Source organism: Narcine bancroftii, chromosome 1 (genome assembly GCF_036971445.1).
Source record: "Narcine bancroftii isolate sNarBan1 chromosome 1, sNarBan1.hap1, whole genome shotgun sequence".
NCBI classification, from domain to species: Eukaryota; Metazoa; Chordata; class Chondrichthyes; order Torpediniformes; family Narcinidae; genus Narcine; species Narcine bancroftii.
Window position 1 is genome coordinate 109,742,060 of NC_091469.1, and position 20,450 is coordinate 109,762,509.

General features: G+C 42.0%; 1 long non-coding RNA gene across 2 annotated transcripts in view; it reads right to left on the reverse strand.

The window, feature by feature from the left end:
- Window positions 1–19,930: 19,930 nt before the first annotated feature.
- Window positions 19,931–20,450, reverse strand: part of LOC138742283 (uncharacterized) — a 30,938-nt gene continuing 30,418 nt past the window's right edge. For both annotated transcript variants that reach the window (XR_011344034.1, XR_011344046.1), the window contains exon 3: window positions 19,931–20,311. This is a non-coding gene — a long non-coding RNA (uncharacterized lncRNA). The remainder of the gene's footprint in view (window positions 20,312–20,450) is intronic.

Sequence of the window (20,450 nt, forward strand, 5' to 3'; positions counted from 1 at the left end):
TCAATTATTTTGACAATTTATAAGATCACTTGGATCTTTGTCAGTTTGTGATTTCTTTTAATAGTAGTGAAATTATATGTACTTACCCGATAAATGCAGAAGGGAAAGGATAGAATTTGTAGTATAGTATAATAGTTCTTTTTTTAACTTTTTCTTTTTAAAATATTTTTATTTTGGTACAAAGCCAGAGGTCTCAAAAAACCAGCAACAAAAAAAAAATCACCAAGACAATGGTTTCTTAAACAAAAACATTTTTGATTTTCTTCATAGATAATACTATTAACTTAACCTAACCTAACGTAACCCCCTTATAATTCTAAGCGCAAGTGTATGTAATGTGTATGTGTTCAGGTAAGTTCTTTTTCACTGTCCAATCATTAACTTTTCACTTCTCCAAGTTCACTGATATCAGGTAATCTTCCATACAGTGCACAGAATATAACATTTATGATCTTCACCAGGGTCCCCCCCCTCCTCCAAAGAAAAAAAAAAGCATACTTTTTCCCCTCTATTTGCAAAACCATACGACACCTCTGAGAACAGTAATCTTCGACCAGACCTGGATCACTGGCACCAGCAAAAGATTAATCAGTTTCTGAGCCTGGACATCTGTTCTTTTAATGACAATAGTCCATTCTGATTCCACAACATCAGTCCCATTAACAGCTACTTGTGAAGTCTTCATAGACCCTCTTCAAAGTCACTGTAAGGACACTGGCAGACATGAAGACTCAACCTTAGACATAGCTCTCGCATTTCAAATGAGATATCATTTGTGAAATGATTCAGGGATGTCTGTTTGTGAAGTGTACCTAAGATAACACCTAAACTAAACCTCCCACAATCTATTCATTTTAAAGACATATTTTATTCCATAATTATATTAGCTTACTCAGTAACAACTGATTTTAACATATAATGGATGATAGGATGAATGCCTTTCTTTAGAATAGATGAAGTTTTTGCAGGTATGATGGGATTGTGGATGAACTTCAGAAGTGTCATCTATTCCAAGCAATATTTGCCACGTTCGTGGGAGGTCAGATACCCAGGGGTCTATGGGTTGGTCTGCTGAAGGATGTCAGTGAATCAGGTTGCATCAATGGGAGAAAAAGAATGGTCAACACTTGGGGCTGGAAGTCTTGTGCCTCCATCTTACTATAAATGCTAATGCAATGCTAGCAAGCCTGGGGTTCAAATCCTGCACTGTTTGTAAGGAGCTTGCATGTTCTCCCCATGTCTGTATGGATTTCCTCTGGGCTCCTCCCACCCTCTAAAACATACAACAGAATTAACAATTACATAATAATTCATTTGTAGACAAGTAAGCTTGCACAAATAAAAGCCAATGAGAAAAAGTAGATAAAACTACATCAATAATTGTTTATGATACTTCAGAAACATCCATGTTATATCCATTTGTTGAAATAACTTGTATAAAATAAAGGGGAAAAAAGAAAAAAAACTAAAAACTAAAACTAAATCTAATCTATCCTCTAACTCTAATCAAGATTACCTTATAAATTAATTTAAAAAATGATCAATAATGTGGAACCACAATGGCAACTCCCAGAGAACTAGACTTTTTCAACATTGTAATTGTTTAAGTGTTTTCTAATTTTTTTTCTCTTTGACTTTTATGACATTGAGTTTATAAATAATAGTTTTATTTTTCTTATATCTGTTTTTTTCTGTATATTCCTTTTTATATATTACCTTTGATTAATAGCTTTCACTTATATACTATTTCTGTAAGCTCCAATGGAAATATTGAAAAAGAAAAGCTCCCGATCCACATTAAATTCATATTTAGTGTGTAATTAAATTAAAAGTTCATATTAGGTCATGAGCATTTAGTACATTTGAAGAATCACCAATAACGGTGAAAATATTTTTTGAAATATCTTTCTGAGAGGTTTTGATGAGAGAAAATTGGATGCTAAAAGTAGCAGAAAAAAATTGTTGACATTAATAAATGGAAACAAAACAGCTGTGCAACGAAGAGAATAGAAGCACTCACTGTTGGGATTAAGAAGCAATCAAATGAGGTGAGAAAAGCAAATCTCTCAAAGTTGAAAATGAAAGAAAGAAAGAGAAGGCTAAATGAATGGAATAGAATTGAAAAGCTGTTTGGAAAGCATGCATAAAATGTAACCAAATCAACATACAAGCAATAGCATAACATGGAATTTTTTCCCTCATCTTTCTATTTTGCTTGATATGATAAATCTGTCTCCAGTTCTTTATTGATTGATATATTTCTTGGCTTGGCTTCGCGGACGAAGATTTATGGAGGGGGTAAATGTCCACGTCAGCTGCAGGCTCGTTTGTGGCTGACAAGTCCGATGCGGGACTTAGAAGTTTAAGAAATTGGCATCCTAATAAACTGACAGAACTTTGACAAGTAATATTAACAGCCTGATTAATTAATTATTTTCATTGTGTTCTAAATTATAGAGAATCCTGAAATACATTAAAACCAGCACTCAGTTCTTTGAAAATAGAACCATGAATTTGTTTCAGATACCATTTAGAAAATGGAAATGAAGGAAATACTGTGGAACTTAAGATTTTTTAAGATACTGGAGATGTTGGCAGCTCAGGGAATAACTATGGAGAAAGAAATAGTTAATTTATTATTAGGCTTAATAGGAGACAATGGACACTAACTCCCCAGCTGCAAATAGATAGGTGTAATAAGCATAGTTGTCTACGAGCTGGTGTTGCTGGTAACGTCTATTCTAGAGATTCTGGTACTTCATCATTTGGGTTAACTTTGGTGAATAGCATTCTATACTAATGCTATTTAAGAGTAAATGATTGACACCTGTCACCCACTTTATTGATTTCCCACAAAATATTTAGGAGTTACTTTCAAATGCATCAAGGTAAAATCATTAACAATTTTCAATGTATGTCTCTCAACAAAATAGGTAATGGCGTATGATCTAGTTCCCACAAATCATTGATTTTCCTCATTCTTCTCCAAATATGGTAGATCTATGGATTATGCATAAATGACCTTTTTGCTTGCTTGACATTTAGTGAGTGGCAAATTATTCTTTTGATTCATTTTGAAGTTCTACTACACCACAAGTAATGGATTTATCTCCCAGCATTTCACAACAAATTGTCATTATCCTTCACAATGCTGCTTAATCACCTGAGGTACTCCCACAGCTTGATTTTGCTTGAGAATCTGGCTTCTGCAGTCTCATTTGTCTCCTGCTCTTCTGTATCCTTGTTTCTTAGTGTGTATTCCAATGCACATGTAACACAACTGAACTAATGAACTGAGTATTAATTATTCCAGTTCCATTCTCATTTGCAATTATAGTGCCTCTTCAGATAAAGGAATGAATGAAGGGAAAGAATGAGGATAGAAGGAAGGAGAAAGGAAATAAAGAATGGAAGGGAAAAAGAAGTGATGGAAGGGCATGAATGAGAGTTAGGATGAATGGATGAATGCCTTTCTTTAGAATAGATGAAGCTTTTGCAGGTATGATGGGATTGTGGATGAACTTCAGAAGTGTCATCTATTCCAAGCAATATTTGCCACGTTCGTGGGAGGTCAGATACCCAGGGGTCTATGGGTTGGTCTGCTGAAGGATATCAGTGAATCAGGTTGCATCAGTGGGAGAAAAAGAATGGTCAACACTTGGGGATGGAAGTCTTGTGTCTCCATCTTACTATAAATGCTAATGCAATGCTAGCAAGCCTGGGGTTCAAATCCTGCACTGTCTGCAAGGAGTTTGCATGTTCTCCCCATATCTGTATGGATTTCCTCTGGGTTCCTCCCACCCTCTAAAACATATGGGGGATTATAGGTTAATCCAGTGTATTTGGGGTGACACAAGCTCATGGGCTGGAATGACCTATTACCTTGCATGTCTAAAATTTTCAAAAAAATTAAAAATGTACAATTTAATTAAAAATTTCAAAAAATATTTTCTGTGACTTCCTATAAGTTTCATGCTAATGGAGTGTCTTTAATTTATTGGCTTTATTTATCCAGTGCTCTAGTGCCCTGATAGTAGCATGAGTGCATTAAATGAATTCCATGGTTACTTCCTACTGCTTTCAAATCTTTCTCATGTCAGTTTGTTTTAGTAGAGGATGGTGTTGTTCTGGTCAATTCTTATGATCATGAGATCTACTACTTGTTCAATGCACTGGTACCTTGTCGAATGATTTAAATGCTGTCAGCAGCCGCCATTCAAGGCAGTTGGTAGGGGGGTATGGTTGGCGTAGCGGTTAGAGCAACACCTTTACATCGCCAATGATCAGGACCAGGGTTCTGTAAGGAGTTTGTACGTTCTCCCTGTATCTGCATGGGTTTTCCTGGGTCTCCGGTTTCCTCCCACTGTTTGAAATGTACCAGCGGTTTGGATTAATAGGGTGTAATTGGGCGGCAGAGATTCCTGGGCTAAAATGTCTACATTTTTAAAAAAAGAGAAGCAAAGTGGTGATGAGTTTGTGAGACACTACAAAATATGAGCATTAGGTCAGTGAGTTTCTGCAGGGTTCTACAATAGCCTGTCCTGGAGAAGAACAGTCTACAGAAATCAAAAAATGTCTCTCCTAGGTGACCATCCACCTTTTATAAGACTTCCTGTCACCAGCTCCTGTGGTTAATGCTGGCCGAGGCCTTGCTGCCGCTGGTTTAAACCTTCCGCTGCTTGCACCCATAATGAGGATGAGAAATGTTTCAAAGGTGATATTTTGAAAGGAATATAGTGGTAGCTCGGGCTTCTCATGACCAAACACAAGAGAATGGTCATCAGCCCTGTAATATAATGAAGCTTGTGGCCATGCAGCAGGCAAGGCTATTGGCCATCATACTGTCAACTTTCTACAGGAGCTCTATCGAGAGTATCCTGGCCGGCTGCATTGGATTGGATTGGAGATCAATCCATGAGACCATAAGAGCAGCAGAGAGGATTGATAAGGTCTCTCACCTCCCCTCACTGATGCAATTAACTGTGATCATTGTTTAAAGTGGTTCACAAAATTAGGGAGATCACCCAAACACATCATCTTCATGTACTGCTGTTGGGAAAAAGATACAAAAGTCTCAGAGCCAGAACCATTTGGTTGAGGAACTGCTTCACCCCATGGGTAGTGAGACTGCCGAATGACTGCTTAAACAGCTTTCCATGAATCTACTCTTTATTAATAATATGGATTTTAATATATGTGCACATGTACTGTGTCTCTGGATTGTTTTGTAATGTATATAAGTGTGTTTGGTTCTGTTCTGCACTATGGATCAGAGAGAACCATTTATTTGGGTTGTAGTGGTACAATTGGGTGACAAATGAACTTTAAAAAGTGGAACTATGGTGTGTTTGTGTGCTGGTCTGTCTGCTGCTCATCAACTGAAGCAAATGGCAGGGAAGGGAATGGACTTTGAGTCTGGAGAACAGAGTTGATGATGTGACCTATATCAATGACGAGGATGAAAAAATAGATGGGTGGGTTAATAGGTTTGTAGAAGACACGTGTTGACATATTTCCTCCACTGTATATAGTTCTCATTGCTGGTTGTATGTATGGAGGTGGCCCGCCCAGGGATGACTCACACCCTATGACTCCTCCCTTGTGGTCCTGGGCCATAAAGGTCGAGCCATCTTTCCCTTGCCGCCATTCCTATCCTGGGATCCGGGCCAGCAAGGTTCTTCGGTGTATTAAAACCTATCGTTTCCTCAGCTTGTCTCTGTGGTTACTGGTAGTGCTCTACAACACAAAGATTAGTGGAGTTGTGCTTCAGTGCAGAGGATCATCAAAGAATACAACAGGATTGACCCCATTGCAGGAAGGATCTGAAGAAGAGTTTTATGAAGATATTTCCCAGTTTAGATGGTATGAATTATGGTGAGAGGTCGGACAAACTTGGGTTGCTTCATCATGAGATTAGGAGGCTGAGTTCATAAAACTACAAGAGGCATTGACAGAGTGGAGAATCAGAATCTTTATCCCAGGGTAAAATTGTCACATGCTAAAGGATATGCATTTAAGGTGAAGAGCAAAAAGTTTAAATAAGATGTGCCAACAAATATTTTAGACCAAGATTAGAAGGTTTCTGGATCAGGTTGCCAAGGGAATGGTTGAAACAAATACAACAATTGCATGCAAGAAACTTCTAGATAGACAAATGAATATTCAAGATTGAAAATTCCATTTATTGTTATTCATACAAAATGCATCAAATATTTTCCTTTCTTTTGTCCTGTAAAGGCAGACAAGGTAATACTATTAGTCCAATGCTATTATCAAGACAAGAAAGAGAAGGAAAAGAGAGTCCATCAGAGGTACTGAGTGTCTGAGATTCCCACCATCTCCTAGATCATTGTTCTGCCCCCACCCACACCCCCACCCCCCACCCCCTACCCCCATCCTCCCAAGCCACTGAAACCTCTGGAACTCCATGGCTTCACATTCAGTCATGGGCCTGTACTCGAGGCATTCATCACATCTCATTGACCTCTGCTTCTGAACCTATGAAGTATTTGGAAACCATCAACACCCAAGGCCATTTGGAAGCCTTGCTTGCTGTTGCATCCCCACAGATCCTGGACCCAGCACCTACCTTCCAGATGCTAGCCATGGCCTGGTGTGAGGCTTTCGGCCACCCAGTCCCATGCTGGTGTCTGATCATATGCTGTTCTCACTCCCTATAGGGTGTTCTCCCAGGCTGCTTGTGGGGTGATCTGCACCAATCTACTGCTTCTTCTGACTCCACAACCCTCAGAGTCTAGGCTGATGACTGTGGGCACCACCATCTTGAATCCAGGCTCCATGGATCTTCACCATCAAAAAGCCTTCAATCAGCTCCATTCTACAGGAAACAAACCTGCATAGGGACCATCAGTCCAGATGGACAGGCAATAGGATTCTGTGAAGGAGTGCTGAACTACCATGTCCTCACTCTACACCACTGGCTGGACGGGAATGGATAGATCAGGTGCGAACAGCAGAGTATGAGTTTAATTTAGACCTCATGCATATGCAGATCATGGGTCAAGGGATCTGATTCTGTACTGTTCTGCATTCTATATGTTATGTTATTTTGTTCCAAAGTCATTTACTTCAGTTTATCCCCTAAATGGAAGAAATTTTTGCTCAGTTAGCACTGGATGAAAAAACAAGCCATAATATAAATAGAGATATCAAGGGAATTAAGAGAGATAGCTATGTGGTGGGAAATAAGGGTACCTTTGTGAATAAGAAATGACATGAGGCCAGATGGTGATGTGAGAGTTAGTGCTACTGCCTCAAGGAGTCAGGTTTGATGCAATTCATAGAAATGTTGGACAAAGTTAGCAGATGACAGAGTATCCATAGGAAAGAAAGTACAACAACTGGGTCTTTTATCAAGTATGACCTTGGGTGCGATAAAACATGGAAGTCTGCAGACGCTGTGATTGTGATAAAACACACAAAATAAATCTTGGAGGAATTTAGCCTCTTTGTAACATCCACAGGAGGTAGTGTTATATTATTGACATTTTGGGCCTGAGCCCTTCTTCAAGGTATAAGGAAAGAGCAGGCAGGCATCCGAATAAAACCTGGAAGAGAAAGGACAAAGAATAAAAGGGGGAGGAGTATTTTAGAATTGTTTTGTTTGTGATTGGTTATGTTCAGCATGAAAAGTGCATTCAAGTTTGAAGCTGAATGACATAAGGGAAAGTCATTTCTTCAATTTTAGGAAACAACTCCATGGAGCACATCTGTTATCCATCATGGAGTTTAGTGCAGTCAATCTGTTTACAGATCAATTGGGAGTTGTCTTGTATGTTCAAAGCAATTTCCTATCAATACTCTTCTAAAATTCCCATATGTTCTCAATGCATGAATGCACAACTTGGCTCCTCTGCCATAGAAGAGGTGGGCAGACTGCCATAGTCCTGTTGGCTCTTGACAAAGTTGCACTAGCGATGCATTATTGTTGAGAGCTCTTGCTTTCTCTGTTCTCTAACATTAAGGCTTGAGTTTCAAATAAGAGTTACCTTATGAAATAAGAAAGCATAAACATAAATGTGGGTGTTTACTGTGTTTAGTTTTTTCTTCCTGTTTAAATTATTGCAATTAAGTTCCATATCTGGGTATCCATTAATCTTACATCTTAAGTCCAAACTGATGACATACCACCATTAATCTTTAACAAATCTGACTCATGTCTTCGGTGGACGTGATTGTTGCTTATGTCAACGTAAATTGCTGCCTTTGGTTGGAAAACAAGAAGGGACCACCTCAAATCTCATCCTCTCAGATAATTATTGATCTCAGCAAAACAAAGGTAGGAGGAATCCATTATTAGGGAATGTTTGAATTCTTTTGCTTTCTTGTTGACCCTAAATTTATACAGACTTAGATGTTTGAACTTTCTGTACAGCTGTGTTTCCATTTATTGAGTCCACATACATGAACATATCTGAGACATGTATACATGTGTTTCATCTCTGGCTTGTTGCATGAAGGAAAAACAAGCATGACATTAAGGGTAATAGGAAATTAGAAATACAAAATATTGATCTGGAAGCTGCATTAAAATATAAGCTCTGAATGGGGTATATTATCGAAACATCAACATCATGGCATAATTTTGGAGGGAAATTCTCAAAGTTTCCCATTCAATTGTTAGCTTTTGACTACACAGCCATTTACCACTTTGGGATTTTCATGAGAATTTGGTAGCCAAAGACGTGGTCAACTGTAAGGTAAAGAAGTTCAGCTCTTTAAGCAGCCACACTTTTGATGAAGATCACACCAGAAGAGCCTGTCACAAGTTCTTCACTCATTTCAATGATAGGGAACAACTGACAGAGACTAAGGGGACTATTAACATTCAGATAGATAATTGACCTTTTTTATTTTAGCCTATTTATGTGTTCTTCACTGTTTTGGGTTCAGTCACTTTCAACAGTATGAGACTAAAATGTGCGTGTGTTGTCAACTTTTATAATTATAAAATGCATAACAGTTTATAAAGTTTTCAATAATTTTTAATAGTTTTCAAATTGTCAGTGTTTCTTCTCAAACTTTGGCAACAGGTTAAGACAATGCTGTGGGAAAGGAAATTGGAGGCATGCAAGAGGCCAGAACTGAATTCTGTTAGTTGCAGGGCTGGAGAGGGTTAAATAAATGATGAGGCATGTTTTAAAAGGATTCTAAGAACAGAGAAGGATTTGAACATAAATTAACGCAATTACATTTCTGGAGATGAACAACGCAAGGCATTTGCCAATGGACCATTCGAGAATATTGATATTTAATTCTTGTTCAGCAGCATAATTAAAACCATGCATGCTTTTGGATCATTCAACAACCTTAGGTAGATATGTAAAGGATGAAGTATACTGAGGAGTGACTTCTCCCAATCTTTTGGGGAGGATGAACACTGATCATTCATTGCCAGAAAGAGAGACACATGAACACCTATCTGTCCAAGCAACTTTACAGCACTTGTCAAATTCATAGGTCGATATTATGTGAAATGTATAAAATTACATCATCATCCTTTGGAACATTGACGGGCAAATTAGATCATAGCTTCCTGGAATAAACTACTATTAGGCACTTCCAGGATCAGTAGACCTTTGTATTACAGCCACTACCTGTCACTTCAGTGAACCTACACCACACTAACCAGCCCCCCTGTTCTCTCCCCTCACTCTCAAAGTAAGCCCTGAAAGCCAACACCCACCAATCTCCTTATCCCCCCACCGATCCAATGTATTGATCCACTAAGGCCTTGGGATCCAACTCACCAATTGTGATAGTACAGATTCTATCACCAATGTGTATATGTACATATGTACAGATGGTAGTGTAGGATGACTGTGATTGGCTGAGAGTGTAGCCACACCTACTATAACCATATAACCATATAACCACTTACAGCACAGAACAGGCCAGTTCGGCCCTACTAGTCCATGCCGTAGCAAATCCCCACCCTCCTAGTCCCACTGACCAGCACCCGGTCCATACCCCTCTAGTCCCCTCCTATCCATGTAACGATCCAGTCTTTCCTTAAATGTAACCAATGATCCCGCCTCGACCACGTCTGCCGGAAGATCATTCCACATCCCCACCACCCTCTGCGTAAAGAAATTTCCCCTCATGTTCCCCTTATAATTTTCCCCCTTCAATCTTAAACCATGTCCTCTAGTTTGAATCTCCCCCTTTCTTAATTAATTCTATCACCAATGTACAGATGGTAGTGTAGGATGAGTGTGATTGGCTGAGAGTGTATCCACACCTACTGACAGGTCTTAAAGGATTGCTCCTAGCCAGACTGCTTCATTCTGGATTGGTCAACCTACTTGTGATATGCTCCAGTCTTTTAGTTAATAAAAGCCTTGGTTTGGATCAACAAGTCTTTGGTTCTTTTGACACGCACTACAATTTTATTAACTAAATAAATTTTGAAGGGATGGAGTGTATGCTATGGCTGGAACACCTTGACATCGACCCACAGTCAGCTACAGCCTCAAATGACTTTAAGCACTGGGTGAGATGCTTCAAAACATACTTACAGCTCTCTGATCCTGCCGTGATAGAGGACAGCAGTCGTCTACTAATATTGACGACTATGGGGTTCCCGAGAGTCTACCAAAGTGTCCAGGATGCGACCACTTATGCCACAGCCATGAAGGTGCTGGAAAGTATCTACGAGCAACCAGTGAACAGGGTCTATGCTCATACAAACTTTCTACAAGGAGGCAACAGCCTCCTTGTTAGTCCTGTAAAGCTTATATTCAGACACTAAAGGCAATGGGCAGGGACTGTGCCTGCACAGACAGAACTGCTGCGGAGACCACAGACGATCTCATTCGGGATGCCTATGTGGCTGGGATTCGATCGAATGAGGTGAGGCAGTGACTGCAAGAGCACGGGGGAGAAAACCTAGAGGACGTGCTCCGGATCGCAGAGACAATGGGGGCTGCAGTCTTAAATATGGACATGTACTCTCATGGCTGGACCCCACACTCTGATGTGAGTAGGATGCCTTCCTTCTACCCTCCTACTGCTGCTACGCTGCCCGATGCAACCCCAAAGTGTTATTTCTGCAGGAAGAACAAGCACAGCAGGTCCCAGTGCTTGGCAAGAAAAGCCAGGTGCCAGTAGTGCCTTAAAAACGGCCACTTTGCTGCAGTCTGCTGCTCCAAAATGCCCACTTTCAAACACAGTGTCTCGTGTGAATCCAAATCGACACTCTCCATTTCAAACACTTCTTCCTCAGAGCTCTCGTCCAATGAGAGCGAGGACTCCACCGCACGGCAGAGCTTGACATCACGGGGCAGACGCCAAGTGCGGAAGGTACAACCCACCCTCGCCGCAATGACCGTCACCCTAACATCTGACCAGGTCCCATCCCCGACCTCAATGCCAGCTGCCGCCGCTGACCATGGACCCTCTGCTGCCGACCATGGACCCGCCATCGCTGCCGACCAGGGACCTGCCGTCGCCGACCAGGGATCCGCTGCCACTGCCGACCGGGGACACGCTGATGCTGCGTCCGGGGACCCCCCACCGCTGACTGCCCCACCGCCGACAGCAAGCAACGACCCTCAACACTTACCTTTGGCTGCAGGGAGCAACACCACCTCTCCAACACTGTTTTTTCAGGCCCCACTGTTTGCGTGACATCATCACGCAGGTTCCCACTGTCTACATTACAAGTCTCTGCCTCAATAACCCTTGACCAGGACTTCCCCCAACCCCTCACAAAAGCAATGGAATTGATTAAGGTGCATGGACACTATACCAATTGCTTATTTGACTAGGCATCAATTGACAGTTTTATCCGCCCGGACCTGGCCCACCGTTGCAGACTAGCTATTCTCCCCACTACACAGAGAATTTCATTGGCGACCAGATCGCTCTCGACTGGGGTAAAGGGGTATTGCGTGGCGACCCTGAAAGTCCAGGGCATCACGTTCACAGACTTCAAACTATTAGTCCTTTCCAAATTGTGCGGCCCTGCTCTGCTGGGACTGGATTTTCAGTGCCAGTTTCACACCATTTCCCTGCACTTTGGGGGGCCTCACGCTCCGCTCTCTGTCTGTAACCACTCCACCCCGGGAACCTCCTGCCAGCAGCAGCCCGAGCCACCCACCCCCGCACCCTGGGGCCTCACCTGTAGTCTCTCCACCCTCCGAGTTGCTCCGCCAGCCCTTTTCGCAAATCTTACCCCTGACTGGAAGCCTGTGGCCACCAAAAGCCAGCAATATAGTTTGAAACACAGGAAATTTATCACAAACGAGGTGCGCAGACTGCTGGATGAGGGTATTATTGAACCTAGCTCAAGTCCATGGAGGGCCCAGGTAGTGGTTGTTAAAAACGGGGAGAAGCCGCGGATGGAGGGTGACTATAGCCAGACTATCAACCACTTCACGCTACTGGATGTGTACCCCCTTCCATGGATCACGGATGTGGTGAATCAGATCGCCCAATACCATGTATTTTCCACCATTGACTTACGTTCGGCCTATCATCAGCTCCCGATCCACCGAGAAGACCGACCATTCACGGCTTTCAAAGCAAATGGGTGGCTGTATCAATTCCTCAGGCTACCCTTTGGGGGGTCACAAATGGCATCGCGGTCTTCCAGTGGGAAATGGACCGGATAGTGGACCAGAACGGGCTGACTGCTACTTTCCCATAGGTGGACAACGTCACCATCTGCAGCCATGACACGGAGGATCATGATGCCAGCCTTGAGAAATTTTTTAAGTCTACAACTCAGCTGCACTTGACCTACAATTTCAACAAGTGTGTATTCTTGACCACTCGACTCGCAATTCTGGGTTGTTTGGTGGAGAACGGGGTGGTCATGCGCCCCCTCATGGACTTGCCCCCCCCCCCACCACACCCAGGAGGCACTCAAATGCTGCCTGGGTTTTTTCTCTTACTATGCCCAATGGGCTCCACACTATGCCGACAAGGCACGGTGACTCATCAAGACCACCTCCATCCCCCTGTCCACTGAAACCAGAGCGGCCTTCAATCACATCAAATCAGACATCGCCTCTGCAATGCTGCACGACGAGTCCATTCCATTCCAAGTCAAAAGCGATGAGTCTGACTTTGGACTGGCAGCCACTTTGAACCAGGCTGGCTGGCCGGTAGCCTTCCTCTCCAGAACCCTCCAGGTTCCTGAGAGCCGACACTCCTCTGTCGAGAAGGAGGACCAGGCCATAGTTGAGGCAGTACGTCGTTGGAGACATTACAACATTGGCAGGCGCTTTACGCTGCTTACCGACCAATGCGCGGTCTCCTTCATGTTTAGCAATACCCAGCAAGATAAGATCAAGAATGACAAAATCGGCAGGTGGAGAATCAAGCTCTCCACCTTTAATTATGACATACTGTAACGGCCAGGTAAACTCAACGACCTGCCAGATGTTTTCTCCAGGGGGACTTGCGCCAACATGCAACTGGACGGGCTGCAGAAACTCCACGAGGAGCTCTGTCATCCAGGGGTCACTAGGTTTGCACACTTTGTCAAATCTCGCAACCTGCCCTACACGGTCGAGGAGATTCGCTCCATGACCAGAGCCTGCCCAGTGTGCGATGAGTGCAAGCCCCACTTCTTCCGTCCGGAGAACACCCACATCATCAAAGCCACCCTCGCCTTTGAGCATCTCAGCATAGAATTCAAGGGGCTCCTACCGTCGACCAACCATAACACCTACATCCTTACAGTCATCAACGACTAAACCCGCTTCCCGTTTGCTGTGTCCTGCTCGGACATGACTGCCTCCTCAGTTATAGAGGCCCTGCACAGCATCTTCGCCATCTTCGGGTACCCCAATTACATCCACGGTGACAGGTGGTCCTCGTTTATGAGCGCAGAGCTGCAGCAGTACCTTCTGGAACGTGGTATTGCTTCAAGCAGGACCACCAGTTATAACCCATGCGGTAATAGGCAAGTCTAAAGAGAATGCCACCGTCTGAAAAGTGGTTACGCTTGCCCTCCGGTCCAAAGGTCTCCCCACCTCTCGCTGGCAAGATATGCTCACTAGTGCCCTACACTCCATCCACTCCCTCCTATGCACCACGACCAATGCCACCCCCCATGAAAGGATGTTCTCTTTCCCGAGGAAATCCGAGTCGGGTACAACCATACCGTCATGCCTCACGTTTCCCGGTCCAGTCCTTTTACGACGCCACTTCCGGTACTCTAAGAACGACCCCTTGGTTGACCGAGTGACTCTGCTCCATGCGAACCCGTATTATGCCTACGTTGAGTACCCGGATGGATGGGAGGACACAGTCTCGGTAAGGGACCTAGCCCAAGCCGGATCAGGCGCAGCAGTGCCTTTAACCCAACCTCCCCCTATTCCTTCTCCCCTAAGTCATGTGCTTGAACAGAGGGACCAGCACCATCCCACCAGCTCAGGCCAGACTGTCGACAATGCCGTTGGGGAATTGAGCGAAGCAGTGGCCGCATCGGCGACAAGACTCCGGCGACCTCTATCCTGGTGCCATGGCGGTCACGCCGGATGGTCAGGCCCCCTGACCGGTACAGCCCCTAACCTCCATCCACCCTGGGGTCGGTTCTCAAAGAAGGGGGTGAATGTGATAGCACAGATTCTATCACCAATGTGTATATGTACATATGTACAGATGGTAGTGTAGAATGACTGTGATTAGCTGAGAGTGTAGCCACACCTACTGGCAGGTCTTAAAGGATTGCTCCTAGCTAGACCAGGTCATTCTGGACTAGGTTGACCTACTTGTGATATGCTCCAGTCTTTTAGTAAATAAAAGCCTTGGTTTGGATCAACAATTCTTTGGTTCTTTCGACGCGCATTACACCAATTACTTTGGTTCCTTGGGGAAACTCTGTTTTCCATATAACAACTTTCTCGGCTATCTGGACCTGAACATGCTTACAACTGCTAGCAATCACACCTGGAGTATCGTGTGCCAAATACTGATCGCTGATCCAAAAAAGGGTGCACTTTGTGTAGAGTTCACCAGCCTCATTCCTTCACTGGCAGATGTGTCATTTTAGTAGAGAATAAGTAGTCTAGTTCAGAGTTTTGAAGATTGAAAGATGATTCCACTGAAACAAAGAAAAATATTTGAAGCTCCACAGTATAGGTATGGGGTGATTGGTTCTCCTGTGCAGTCTTGGGCTGGGGAATAGGGGTCACAGTTTGGAAATAAATTATGACGGAGTGATGCAAATTTTCTTAACCCACAGGTTGATAAATCTTTGGAATGTTCTACCCTGTAGGGATGTGGAGGGTCAGTCATCAAGTTCATTCAAAACACGGATCAATATATATTTTTGATATTACAAGATTTATGTCACAAGGGTCAGTGCGGGAAAATGGTGCTGAGATGAAAATTCACCTGGAATATTATCGAATGAGGGAGCAGAGTTAAGGGCTAAATTGCCCATTTCTGCTTGTATGCTCTTATTCCTACTGCCTTGGTCCTGAGTAAAATATTTTTGTGGGTTGTGCCACAGAAATTTCCAGAGACATGACCCCTACCAAACCGTTGCTGCAGCTAATTAGCAAACCCATCAGAATTTCTCAGCACGTTTTCAGTTTTAAATCAATGCATTTCTCACAACATCCTTCACATATTTATATATCATATAAAACTTACCATGTGGTGTGAGCAGTAAAATCAATCAGAAAGAAACAGACCTTTGCTCAAATAAAGCATGAAGTTATTGACACTGAACATTTCACTGTCTCGAAGTAAAAACACAGAAATGCTGGAGGAACACAGCAGGTCTTGCAATGTCCATAGGAGGTAAAATAAAAATATACCTCTTATCACTGTCTCAGCACCCTACAAAGCAGATTGCCAGTTCACATTCAACCTCTCCCATTTTCTATAAAGACTGGGCATTCACTCAGCCAAATTACTCCCCAAGATATTGAGAAATCTTACCTGATAGTGAGGAAAAGCCATTTCAAATGAGTTTATTTTCAAATGAATTGTCTTTCAATTGAAGCAGGTCAGCTAATAATCTTGAGTGGGCTGTACACTTGGAGTTTTAGATTGCTTTTGATAAAATTCATAAAGTGTGTTGATATTGTTAGCAGATGAAGTTGAAGCAAAGTGAAAGAGTTATTATTGGAGGCGGCTCTTGAAAGCATAGCATAAGCTTCGATGATTAATATGGTGCCTTGTTCCTTTCACTATTTTGATAACCCTGGTTGTCAGATCATTGTAATGTTTGCATATTTATTCCAGGAATGTTCTGTATTTATCTCTTGTGTCTTTTAGATGCGATGTCAAACATACTGTTTTCAAAGTTGCATATGAATGAACAGTGATTGAATGTAAAAGAGCCCACTTCACTTTGAAGTGGAGCAGATGAAATACTTTCAACATCTCATCCAAGATTCACCCTTCAATCAACATTATATAATCTGATAATGAGCAAACTAGTGACTGTGGGAACTTACTTTGTGAAAATTGATTGCAACTTCTCTTAAATTGCAGCAAAAATTACACTTCATTAAGTACTTTGATTGCAATATGCTTTCTGTGTCCCTGAAAGTCATTATATAATTGTTAGTCTTTCTTTCATTACTTTCTCATTTAGGAAATAAAACAGTCTACATATCAAGTAATAGTTTGAAAGGAAATATGAACTGCTGGTGAATAAAGCATAGTCCACCTGTTTTTAACAGAGGAGTTGTGGTGCGCTGTTAGACAGAATCAGACACACACAAGATAAAGTCTGAACAACAGGCTTTAATCCACAAAGACTTCCACAGAGCCAGACTGGTTGTGGCAGGAGGCCGGTGCAGGCTTATATCCCGGAGGCTGATTGACACCCGACCGGGTGGTGCTTGATCAATTTAGGCCGACTGATTGGCAGCTGGCTAGGTGTTGTCCTATCCCCTTACACTCCTGCAGGTACAGAGGTTGCCCCCTGCAGTACGCCGGTGGTGTACCACCACAGGAGTAAAGTCGTAGGGTGACAGAAAGCCTGGTGAAATGGTGTCCCACTCACAACCTCTCCCTCAATGTCAGGAAAATGAAGGAGCTGATTATTAATTCCAGGAAACAGGAGAGGAGCACATATCCCAGTATATATTTATTGATGGAGATGGTGGGAGGACTTAGGGTTCGTAGGAGTACATATCACCAACAACCTGTCCCGATCTAATCACATCGATGTTACAAGAAAAACACAACAGGAAGTTTGAAGATATGTGGCACGTTCCCGGGATTCTTAACAATTTTTATAGTTTGACCATAAAAGTATCCTGTTCTGGATGCCTCACCACATGGAGTCGGGAATGCTCTGCCCAAGTCTGCAAGAAACTGCGGAGGGTGGTACACGCAGTTCAGGCCATTACAAAAACCAATGTCCCCTTATTGACTCTGTCTATACCTCTCAATATCTTGGGAAAGATGCTAAAATGCTCAAGGCTAATCGCACCCTACTCATTCTCTTATCCTCCAATCTTTTGGGCAGGTGATACTTTTGTTTCAGTCAACAATCTCCACATTCAAGAACAGTTACTTTCCTACTGTTATAAAACTTTTTGAAGAATCTCACACTGGAAAAAAAATATGCCCTAGCACTGGCTTTTCCAAATATATTTTTCTCTATTGCCTGCACATAGACAGTACAGCATAGGAAGGTCTTCAGTCCATGTGTCTGAACCAAAGAGGATGCTCAAGTTAAATTAAAACTCTGCTGCTTGTATGTGATGCGTATCCCCATTCCGGCATATTCACATGTCTATCTAGAAGCATCTTAAATGTTGCTATTGTATCTGCTTCCACCATTATTCCTGGTAGCAGATCCAGGTGCCTACCACTCCCTATGTGAAACAACTGGCCTCACACATCTCCTTTAAATTTGCCCACCTTCACCTTAAATGCATATACTTCAGTATGTGACTTTTTATTAAACCTTGGGGAAAAAAAATATTTTGTCTATTTACCCTTTCAATGCCTCTCATCGCTATCAGGTCTCCCCTCAGCTTCTACCCATCCAGAGCAAACAACCCAGGTTTGTTTAGCCTCTCCTTCAGGTTCAGATTCTCCATGCATTAGTACTTTTCACCATACCCTGCACTATTTAATAGTAGTTACACTAGTCCCTATACTGCAGTCTTATTTTTTGTCTGTTTGTTGATGTTGCCCTATCTACTGTATGAGTTGAATTGCCTAGATAGCACATCAATTGAAGCTTCTTACTGTGACAATAAAACTATTCAAAAATTATTGCTGTCAAGGGGAACGTTGAATGCCTTTGATTTTATGTTCTCTCTTCCTTGTGCATACCTTTCCATGTGTACTCAGTTAAAGCTATGTCTTAGCTGTTTTAATTCAGATAAAATATACTGCCATATTAAACAAACTGCAGTATAAACACACAGAATTCCTGCAGCATGAATATGTGGAAGATAATCCTAATAGAATATGCTCGCGGGTTTGCTGGAAATAATGTGTACGGATGACTGAAATGAATGCAAAAATGAAAATACTCAGAAGATCATCAGTATCCCTGGAGAGAGAATTGGGTTTCAACCGAACACATAATATATTTTAAGTTGCAGAGAAGGGATGGGGGAATTTGTGAAAACAAAGAAAAATGTCCGTGAAGAAAGGAACAAATGAAGTGCAGCAAGAGGCAGATTAATTGCAATGGGTCTGAAATAGATGAATGGGCAAAGTGAAGATAGAAAGAAAAGCTTGTTGGAAATACAAGGTACAAAACACTGCAAGAAATCTGAAATAAAGGAGAATGGTGGACATGCCCAGCAGGTTAGGCAGCATCTATGGGAAGCGAAAACCTCAATTAATCTTACAGATGATGAGCTTTTATCAGAACTGGAGTTAATTTTGGCACTAACGATAAAAAAATGCTAATCCAAACTTGTAGATTTCAACATTCAGTCGTGAGGGTCCTCATATCATTTCCACAATTTTATTCTTAGATTTGGAACTAAAAGGTCATCCTGCAATGTTTCTCTCTCTGCCGCAGATTTGTAGCTTTTTGCTCTTAGTGTTCCGGGCCCTGTATGCTGGCTGACAACAAGTGACTTCAATGTCAGCCCTATTTCCTCGAGAATTCACTTGAAAAAAAATGCACTGCATTCATTTCTTAACAAAGCTAATATGAATCTCTGGAATACGCACCTTGAATAATTTGAAATCTACAATTATAGAGCGTAAAGAGTTGTTTTTGTCTTTTCTATTGGAATATTCCCAATTTCCAACTGACTTTTAGCTCTGTAAAAAAAATCCTGAAGTTGCAAAAGGATAAATAAAACTGAAAGGAAACAAATTAAAACTGAGCTTTATTTTAGGCTGCCTCAAATTCATTCTTACAGAGAGATCATCATTATATTTCTATCCTGTCTTTTACTACTGCCATGACCCTGAAGAATTTTTCATCTAGTCCGCATGACTCTCGAAGAAGAAGGGAGAAAATATTGGGTTTCTCTTGAAGCTATTCCTTTTGCTGTCATTTTTAACCAAATGAAATTTACAAGATTTTTTAGTCACTCTTCATGAACCATGAATTTAAAATCAGCATGTCTGCAACGTGTGAAAAGTAGTTTGAAGAATGTGATAATAAGTCGTCAGTAATGATTCTGTGGTTATTTAAAGCTCCGTGGTGTGTACTTCCCTGCAATGTGCTAATTTTTTTTCCCTTGCTACTGCTGAGTACAAAGCCAGCTATTAAAAATCCTGAGATCATGAGGGATGAGTGGTTGCCCCTAGGGATACCATGACAGATATAGCAGTGGTTTTCTGAGCAAAAGGGATGATCATAAAAGGAAAGATGACCTGAGGTTTTATACGTGGGGGGAGATGAATAAGCAGAGGGGATGTGACAAGCTCAAAAAGCGCACTGTGGCAGCAGGAGTCCCACGCAAAATCTTTTATTATGTACTTTTACCTAAAGATTTATGATTGTATGGAAGATAAAATGTGCAAACAAATCAAGGAGCTTACAGTTATGGGCAGTCAGGAAGAAGGATCAGAGGCACACATTCTCCCTCACTGTGCATCTAGCATGAAAGGCAGCCTGCTTAGAGACAGTGAGTAATTGAGGATCACACTGTTTGCCGCCATTTTGGTGGAGTCAGTCTCAAAATTTACCGTATGTTGGTGGTCTGCGCTGATATTCACTCCTTTAATAGTTTAGCAGTAGTCGTGGTGGTTATTAGAGCACTCTTTCTTAGTAGCTGCCTTGATCACATCCAGACTTTCTTATATCTCGGACACCAAACCAACCTAGAGGTGGATATCCATTTGTTGTGTCCATTCATGAATATGTTAGTAAGCGCTCTTTCATGGAAATCTGTGGTACGAGAAGATGTTTCAAAGATAACACAGTGTGGCCTGACCTCACATACTGGAGAATATTGAACACGTGAACTATGTTTATTAATTTGTCAATAATAAACATGCCGCTTGCATTAATGACAGAGATGAAAACA